The sequence below is a fragment of the Aethalodelphis obliquidens genome, unplaced genomic scaffold (assembly GCF_003676395.1).
Source record: "Aethalodelphis obliquidens isolate GAN/ISIS:26980383/991018 unplaced genomic scaffold, ASM367639v1 scaffold9, whole genome shotgun sequence".
Taxonomy (NCBI): domain Eukaryota; kingdom Metazoa; phylum Chordata; class Mammalia; order Artiodactyla; family Delphinidae; genus Aethalodelphis; species Aethalodelphis obliquidens.
Genome location: NW_020837953.1, coordinates 46,939,219 through 46,948,974, shown reverse-complemented (window position 1 = coordinate 46,948,974; position 9,756 = coordinate 46,939,219). Strand labels below are relative to the sequence as shown.

General features: G+C 43.8%; 1 pseudogene; it reads right to left on the bottom strand.

The window, feature by feature from the left end:
• Nucleotides 1-8,729: 8,729 nt before the first annotated feature.
• Nucleotides 8,730-9,490, bottom strand: LOC113622443 (ferritin heavy chain pseudogene; annotated as a pseudogene).
• Between the last annotated feature and the right edge of the window lie 266 nt (nt 9,491-9,756).

Here is a 9,756-nt window from a genome sequence, read left to right as displayed (position 1 = left end):
GTCCTGAGCTGGAGAAGGAGCCCGTGGGGTAGGAGGGGTGAATTTGGAGTGCAGATTGATGAATTCAAGAGGTCTATAAAATACACTTTCAATAAAGAAAGAAAAACTCAAAACCTGTTACTTTGAAAGTCCCAGTTTACTGACGTTTAAGTAATTCATTGTTAAGAGTGAACAGTAAAAATTCCTGCGTGACTTCCCTGGCGGTTAGGACCCTGCGCTTCCACTGCAGGGGGTGCAGTTTCGATCCCTGGTCGGGGAACTGAGATCCCGCATGCTGCGCGGCCAAAAAAGAAAAAGAAAGAGAGACAGACTAATTATTTGGTTTTAAAAAAAAGACTCTCGCAAGTCACGGCGTATCTTACCAGCAGCCCCTACCTCTGATTAAGCTCCCTGGAATTTGAGTGATCTGCAGGCAGGGAACTATTTAAGAGATTAGCTCTTTGAATTTTTGTGCCTTTGGGGCGGCAGGGAAAGGTGATTCCAGATGGACAAAAAGGAAAGAGCATTTTTAAGAGACTCAGTTTATCAGACTCCAGGCGATATAGCGAAGATTTCCACCACCACCACCACCACCCCCCCGACAGTGTTTGGGGCAGGGGCTCCAGGACCTGCTTTATCTAAACCTTAGACCTTTTCTGGCCAGGTCAAGAATTACTGGCTTCAGGCGGATCGATAGCATCTAAAAGCCTCCACCCTGTCAATCTGCCGGCTTCTTTCCTATGCTAAACACACCTGCTCTCTTCCTTCTAGGAAGTAGGGGGGCAGGGGGTGCGGGACAGTGGTGCTGACCAAGAGAACTTGGGAACTGAAGGAGGGGGGCGGCTGGCTACATTTCAAAGTGACCTGGACTTGGAGTTTTAAGTGTGTGGCCCATCCAGCTAGACGGGCCTCCTCAGCCAGGGGTCACCCCACGTTGGGCATCATTTCCTCCACTCTCACCTTTGCGACAGTAGCTGTGGCTTCTGGAGCTCTGGTGTCTGCCCAAGGCCGCTTGCAGAGTTAGGGAGGAGATGGGGTCTGGAAGTCAAATCTCTTACCCGGAGCCCAGCCCGGGTGAGCAGCTCAGGGCAGTGGCTTTCCGGCACTGGGCAGAGGTGGCCAGGCTCGGCTGGCCAGGGGGTCACTGTTGCCCCAGGGAAGGGACGGCCAAACTGCTCTTCCAAAGAGTTAGTGATTGGGACTGGTATCTGGTGAAAGCCTGATGAATAAATGAAGGAGGGGCTTAGGGCGGCTGTTTCCCAGGGCCTAAGTAGTACAACAGGGAGGGTCCAGGGCGGACCAAGCATCCAGCTGGGTGGCTAACCTTTCACACTGGATGCATACAGAGTCATTACATATGTCACTGTTCTCCCCTTGCTTTTTCACTGATTGTTATCTTAGAGAACCTTTTCTCTGCCAGCATGCGGAGATCTACGTGCTGGCTACATCATGCAACTCAATTCTCCCAACGTCCTGACAAAGTGGCCATTGGCATCTGTTGTAAAAAGAAGAGAAAATTGTCGTCTCTCGGTCCTGTGCTGTAGGGTTGTCCGAAGAGCAGAGGCAGCCATGAAGGGGGGAAGTACATTTCTTAAACTGTGAAACATTAGATGTAAAGTATGGTTTTAGTGTAGCCGACTCTGTCATCTTAGAGTCTGGTTGTGTGTTCTGTACTCTAGGCTGTTGCTTCCCTAAGGAATGAGGAGAACATTCAATTTTCCTGAGCAATCATCTCATAGTTTTGCTTTTTTAAAAAAAAAAAAAAAAAACTCCCTGCCTTTGCCCTTGGTCAGGGGACCTGGGTGCCCGAGGAGCAGCAGGGGGTCAGGGCCACTGACATACCTGCCACAGCGTCTCCCCTCGCGTGTGAGGTCAGAGTCAGTGAGGTGCACAGGAAGGGGCTGAGGAGTATCTGGACTGGACACACCCTGCTGGCTCCTAGCGTGGGATCCTGGAGCTAGCCCCTCCCCCCAGACCCCAGCTCCAGCCTCAAGGCACCCAGGGCCAGAGGGCCAGGGCTCTCTTGAGGCCAGGCGCTGCGGCAGGATTGCCATCACCATCATTATCACCATCGCCATCAGCATCACCATCTTTGCTTCCTGCAGCCCGCAGGGGCTGTTTCAGGTTCCCCAAGTCCTGGGCCAGCTGCTATCCATCGTCAGATCAGATGCGATCCCCGCTCCGGGCCTCACAACTCAGCTGCTTTATTTTGCTTTTTCAGTTCTGCGTGTGATCACATTCTCGGGTTTTCTCTTTAAAAAAGTTTATTTTTTGTTGTTTTGTTTTTGAATTCATCCTGCTCTTGGAGATTTTTCCTTGGATTAAAAATAACATTAGAGTGGAAAGTCCATTGTCTTAAAAAAGAAAAAAGTTGTGGGTAACAGAGGAGCCATATGCAGACACAGACCTTGGGTTGGCGGTGACGGAATCCCGCCCGGGATCGGGACGCTGGGCCTCGGTCGATGTCACGGCTTTGCTTGAGAGGTTTTCTTAAAAGCCAGGCAAAAGTGAGTATGCCGTAAAGGTTTCTTTGTTCAAGGGGAGAATAATATTTCACAGAGTTTACTGAAGAGCGAGTTGTGCTTTGTTTTAAAAGACACATGGAATGTAACCGGTGTCAGTCCTGAATTCCTGCGTCCTGAGGGCTTGTCCCTCCAGCCCCTACCCCACTCCGGCCAGTTGTGGGGAGGTCTTGGGGCCCACCTGCCTTGAGCCTCAGGCCCCCAACGTGATGTGTGGTCAGTTACACAAAAAGCAGTCTCTCCATTAGCCTTGCTGAATGACTAGCCCTGGGGATGTAGGGAGATAAGGTGGCAATCTTGTTAGGGATAACTTGCCAGGTGAGAGGCAGGTAAAGGATGATGATGCCGAAACTGATAGTCATGCCTTAGAGCCTTAGACCATCCCCTTGGTTTGCCTTAAGCAGCGAATCAATGCAAGAATAATGGACAAGTTTGCGAGCAAGAATGAACTCACCCTCTTTTTTAATACTTGGTTATGCTTCTCCTTCCATCATCCAAGAATGACGGGCCGCTCAGCCTACTTACGACAGAGTAAACTGCCTCTGGATTGTGGATAATACTATGTCATTAGCCCGTGAGACGTCTAGCTCAGTGCCACCCGAGTCTTCAAGCACTTTTTAAAAAATGTAATTATACTGCATTCTACAATTTATCCATTGTATTGCTAATGAGCGTTTGGGCCCTTTCCAGTCTCCCAGGGTTTTGCTCGTATCTCCTGATGCATATGGGCAAGAGTTTCTCCATGGTAGACATTTTGTTAAGGACCACTTATTTTAGTATTTGCTTTTTTGTTTCATGGACCCCTTTGGTACAGTAGTGAAGTCTTGGATGGCTTCTTAGAATAACATTTTAAAATACATAAAATACATTGGATTACAAGGGAAACCAATCGTATTGGAATATAGTTTTCAAAATGTTAAAAATACAAACTTGTGATAAAGCAATACATGTCCTCTTCCCATTAAATGGTCCTATTTAGCCATTGGTCTAACAACGACCATAATTTCGAAGTTCTGGTGAGCATAACCGGTATTTTGAGATATCTGCAACAAATTCAACGTGATACACAAAATCTGTATCCTCTTCGTTGGTACACGTCACAGGTGCAGTACTAGTAACACAAAGGTTTGGTTCCTAATGGAAGGAAATAGCAAGTTTCAGTTAGAGATGAGTGACAACACAGACATACTTTTTCTTCCCATTTGAGCACACAGACGCCCCCTGAACTCTAACCACGTGCCCCAGGTTAAGAAGTCTTGCGCTAGGACGCGCTAAGCCACTTCCCAACAGTTCTGGGAATTTATTCTCCACGAGCGGTGAATGAGAACGACTGTTGCTTCATATCCTGTCGCCATTAGCTATTGTCCAACTCTTAAGTTATTGCCAATTTGGTAGGTGTGAAATGGTATCTCCTTGAGGCTTTAATTTGCATTTTCCTGGTAACTCAGGAAGCATTTTTCTTATGGTTTCTTCTGTGTAATGACTCTCTTTTGCTCATTTTCCTGTTGGGTTTTCATCTTTTTGATTTGTAGGAATTTTTTATACATTCTGAATATTAATCACTATCATTTATTTGAGAAGAAATTGGGAGAAATGAGTGAACTGCTTTTTTTTTTTTCTTTTGCGGTACGTGGGCCTCTCACTGTTGTGGCCTCTCCCGTTGCGGAGCACAGGCTCCGGACGCGCAGGCTCAGCGGCCATGGCTCACGGGCCCAGCTGCTCCGCGGCATGCGGGATCCTCCTGGGCCGGGGCACGAACCTGTGTCCCCTGCATCGGCAGGCGGACTCTCAACCACTGCGCCACCAGGGAAGCCCAAGTGAACTGCTTTTGATTTTAGTTTAAATAAAGAAGAAAAAAAAACCCTGTTATTTATTTGTTTTGCAAATATCTTCTGGATTATGGCTTGCCTTTTCACTTGTTTTTTTTTAAGATTTTTTTTTTTTAATGAAGTATAGTTGGTTTACAATGTTCTGTTAGCTTCAGGCATACAGCAAAGTGATTCAGTTATATATATCAGATTCTTTTCCTTTATAGGTTATTACAAGATATTGAATATAGTTCCCTGCGCTATATAGTAGGTCCTTATTGTCAATCTATTTTATATATAGTAGTTTGTATCTGTTCATCTCAAACTCCCCCTTTGGCAACCATAAGATTGTTTTCTATGCCTGTGAGTCTATTTCTGTTTCATAAATAAATTCATTTGTATCATTTTTTAGTTTCCACATATAAGTGAAATCATATGATATTTGTCTTTCTCTGACTTACTTCACTTGCTGTGATGATCTCTACGTCCATCCATGTTGCTGCAAATGGCATTATTTCATTCTTTTATTTATGGCTGAGTAGCCTTTTCATTCTTTACGGCATCTCTGATAAACAGAACTTCTTAATTTTAATATAGTAGAATCTCAATGTTTGTCTTTATAGTTTGTGCTAAACTCTTTTCTATCTCAAGATTGTAAAGATGTCCACTTGTATTGTCTACTGAATTTTTTACAGTTTTGCATCCCACCTGTAAGCCTTTAAGCCATCAGGAATTAACTTTGTGTATGTGTGAGGTATGGACCTGATTTCTCTTTGTTCCAAATGGTTAATTAGTTGTCCCAGCACCAGTTGGTGAATGGTCCATCTTTTCCCCACTAATCTGCAATTCTAGTTCTGTCCTAACTCAGATTTCCATAGCGTTTATCTTTGTTTAGGGGCTCTATTCTGTTTCATCAATCTATTGGTCTGTGTCTGCATCAGTACCACACAGGCTAATTTCTTTACCTGGTGGAGGTAATTCTCCCAACTTCTTCAGAAGTCCCTTGGCAATTCGTAGCCTTGGCTCTTCCAGATAAATGTTAGAATCAGCTTATCACATCTCACAAAACATACCATTGGGATTTTTGGATTTTTCAATTTTTGATTGAATTTGTAGAGCAATTTAGGGAAAGTTGACGTCTTTCTGATGTTGATCCTTCTTAACTAAGAACAGAGTATACTCTCTACCCTTTTGTGTCTTCTTTAATATCTGCCTTTAATAAACTTTTCTGATTTCTCTATCAAGAGCTTGCACATCTTTTGTTAGATTCTTTAAATCTTTCTCCCTTCCCTTCCCCCTCCCCCTTCTTCTTTTTCCTCCTTCTTTTTCCTTTCTTTCTTTCTGTCTTTCTTTCTTCTGATATGTAAATACCTTTGAAATAATGTTTTCAGATTGTTGCTGGCATATAGAAATGCAGATACTTTTATATATTGATCATGTACTCAGGCTTTTAAACTCTCTTATTCTAATATAACTAGCTATAAATAATTAGCTATAAATTATACAGAAATTTTTATGTAGACATTCACATCATCAGCAAAGAATGACAATTTATTTCTCTCTTTCCAGTCCTTAGATGTTTGGCTTTATCTTGCCATTCTATCCTGGTTAGGATCTGAATTTAGTAAAATTCTAAATTCAGGTGGTAACAATAGCCATCTTAAGTGGTACTGAATTTTTTTTTTTTTTTTTTTTTTTTTGCGGTACATGGGCCTCTCACTGTTGTGGCCTCTCCCGTTGCGGAGCACAGGCTCCGGACGCGCAGGCTCAGCAGCCATGGCTCACGGGCCCAGCCGCTCCGCGGCATGTGGGAATCTTCCCGGACCGGGGCACGAACCCGTGTCCCCTGCATCGGCAGGCAGACTCTCAACCACTGTGCCACCAGGGAAGCCCTACTGTAGAGTTCTTTTGTTGTTGTTATGTTGTTATTAGGTTTCTATTGTTGTCACAAATTACCACAATTTTAGTGGTTTAACAACACAAGTATATTGTCTTACAGTTCTGAAGGTCAGACCTCTGACACTGGTCTCACTGGGCTAAACTCAAGGTGTGGGCCGGTGTGTGTTTCCTTCCGGAAACGCTAGAGGAGAATCTATCTCTTTGCCTTTTCCAGCTTCTAGAGGCCCCCTGCAGTCCTAGGCTCGTGGCCCCGTCCTCCATCCTCAAAGCCAGCAGCACAACATCTCCCTGACTGTTCTTCTGTGGTCACATGGCCCTCTCTGGCTGACTGCAGCCAGCAGTTTCTCCACTTTTAAGGATTTGTATGACTGGTTTGGGCCCACCGGGATGACCCAAAATTATCTCCCATTTTGAGGTCCTGAGCCTTAATCATATCTTCAGAGTCTCTTTTGCCATTAATGGTAACCTATAGGTTCTGGAGATTAGAACAGGGACATCTTTAGGGGAGGGGAGGTGGTGGGTGGGAGCATTATTCTGCCTGCCGTCATCATATTCTTTATTAGGTAAGGAAATACACTTCCATTCTTTGCGTGCTAAATTTGTGTCATGAATGGATGTTGAAATTTATTAAATGCTTTTCCCACAGCCGTTGAGATCATTAAAGGTTTTTGTCCTTTGATCTGTTAATGTGGTGAATTAAATTAGTAGATTTTCTAATCTACTAATCTCTTGCATGCCTAGATAAACCCAATTTAGTCATCATGTTTTATCTTTTTTATTCATTACCAGATTCTGTTTGCTAAGTATTTATTTTAGGATTTTTTTGCATCTCACGTGTAAGGTTGAACTGGAAGTTTCCTTTCTTGTACAATTTTGGTATCAAGCTTGTGCTAAGGTCATAATTTGAGTTGGGGAATATCCGCCCCCCACCCCCATTTTTTTCTTTTCTATAGAATCATTTGTGAAGGATTAAACTTATATATTCTTTGAATGTTTGATGAAATTTCCCTCTAAATCAATCTAGACCCAGTGTTTTCTTTGTGGTGAGATTTCTGTTTTAACTGAGCTGAAATTCATATAACATAATATTAACCATTTTAGAGCATGGAATTACTGGGTTTTCTATGGGTTCAGTCACTCTACATTTAACTGCTTGAAGAACCACCATTCAAATTCTTTGCAGGCAATAGGATTAGTCAGGTTCTTTTATCTTCCTGAGATGGTTTTGGCCCCTGAGATGGTTTTGGTAAAGTTGTATTTGTCGAGGACTTTATCTTCATTACTTAAGTTTTCAAATTTATTGGCGTAAACTGGTTTATAGTCGCTTAGAATGTTTTTAATCTTGGCAACCACCTGGAATCGTGTCCCTCTTTTCATTCTTATTATTGTTTATTTGTGCTTTCTCCTTTTATTTTCTTTGACTAATAATCGTGCAAGGGATTTGTCTATTTAATTAGTCTTTTCAAAGAATCAACTTTTGATAATACTTTCTATTTTACATTTTCCCTACTTTTCAGAAATTTCTTACTCTTTCCAGACTTTTCAACCTCTACACTTGGATGCTTGGCTCCCCAATTTTGAGATTTTCTTCTTTTCTAATATAAACATTCAAGGCTCTACTTTTTTTTAAAATATATATATTGATGTCAGTTTGTGTTAGCATTTGGTTCTGATTATTTCCGGTGCCTGCATCTTTTTTTCAATTTATCCAGCTATATTTTTGCTATTGATTTCTAACTTAATTGTAACGTGGTCAGAGAGCCTGGTCTGTAGGGTAACAGTCTTTCGAATTTTGTTGAACCTTACCATTTGGTCAGTTTTGTAAATATTTCATATGTGATGGAGAAGAATGGGTCTTCTCACGCCCATCAGAATGGCTAAGATGAAGATAGTAGGGTGATATTGAGCATGGATGACGGGGGAACATCTGGAACACTCATATGCTGCTGGTGGGGATACAAATGGCTACAACCATTTGGGAAAATGTTTTGGCAGTATCTGCATAATAACTAAACCTGAGCTCAGCCTACTCAGCAGAAATGTGTACACATGATCATCAGAAGACATGTCCAAGAATGTTCATCTCAGCATCATTTGTATTAGCTGTGAGGAGGAAACTATCTAAACGTCCACCAGTGAAACAAGAGATAAACATCTTGTGGTTTATTCATATAGTGGAAGAACAAAGAAGACATTTCTACATGCTTAAATCTCACAAACATAATATTGAGCCAAAGAGATACAAAAGAGTACTACTATATGATTCCATTTATATAAAGTAAAAAGGGACAAAATTAATCTGTGGTGTTAGAAGCCAGGATGATGGTTACCTATATAGCATGGATTGTGACTGGGGGTGGGGCAGAGCAGCAAGAAAGGGGGTTCTGGGGTGCTGTAAGTTTCCATTTCCTGATTTAATCCAAGTCCTGGATCTGCAGTGTGTCCACTTTGTGAGAAATCGTTGAGTCATATATATATTTTTTGGGGGGGGGGGTACCAAATTACTTTATTTGAAGGAATGGTACTAAGGAAAGGACTTGTAGATATTTTGGTACAACTTACAGAAAAGGTAAGGTAACCCAAACATGCATGCACTGCCTTGGTGACCAGGGAAGTCACCCCTGTGGCTACGGGAAGCCAGCCCAAGGCTTGGCTCTCATTATCACTATTTCCCAGGGTGTGCTTGTCTAAGAGATACCGTGCCATTTCAGATTCGGGGGCCCCCATCGTGCGCAAGTTGGTCACGTGGTCACCCACTTCTTTAGTGGATTTCACCTGCTCATTCAGATGATGAGTCTCAATGAAGTCACACCAATGGAGGTCATTTTTCTCTGTGGCCAGTTGGTGCAGTTCCAGTAGTGACTGAGTCACACTTTTTTCCAAGTGTAGCGCACATTCCTTTGCCCTCAGCCCATTCTCCCAGTCATCACGGTCTGGTTTCTTGATATCCTGAAGGAAGATGCGGCCACCCCGTTGGTTCTGCAGCTTCATCAGTTTCTCAGCATGTTCCCTCTCCTCACAAGAATTGGTGAAGAAAGTATTTGGCAAAGTTCTTCAAAGCCACATCATCGCGGTCAAAATAGTACGACACGGACAGGTAGACGTAGGAGGCGTAGAGCTCCAGGTTGATCTGGTGATTGATGGCAGCCTCCGAGTCCCGGTGGTAGTTCTGGCGCACCTGCGAGGCGGACGTGGTCGTCATGGCGGGCGCCTGAGGTGAAACGGTGGCGGTGGCTGCGCGGCGCTGTAACGACAGCGGCGGGGACCTTGGGGCGGTCGGAGGGCGCCGTGAGGTGATGGCGAGGGCTGGCTCTGAGCGGCCGGCCGGAGCGGGGGACGAGCGCCCGGTTCCGTCCAAGCACTGTTGAAGCAAGAAACCGCGGCCACTCTCCGCGAGGACTGTCGAGTCATATATTTTTTATCTGTGTTCTCTTCTCTATTTATGTTCTCATTCAGTTAAAAGTTTAGTTTAAAAATGTCTATTCTTGGGCTTCCCTGGTGGTGCACTGGTTGAGAGTCCGCCTGCCGATGCAGGGGACACGGGTTCG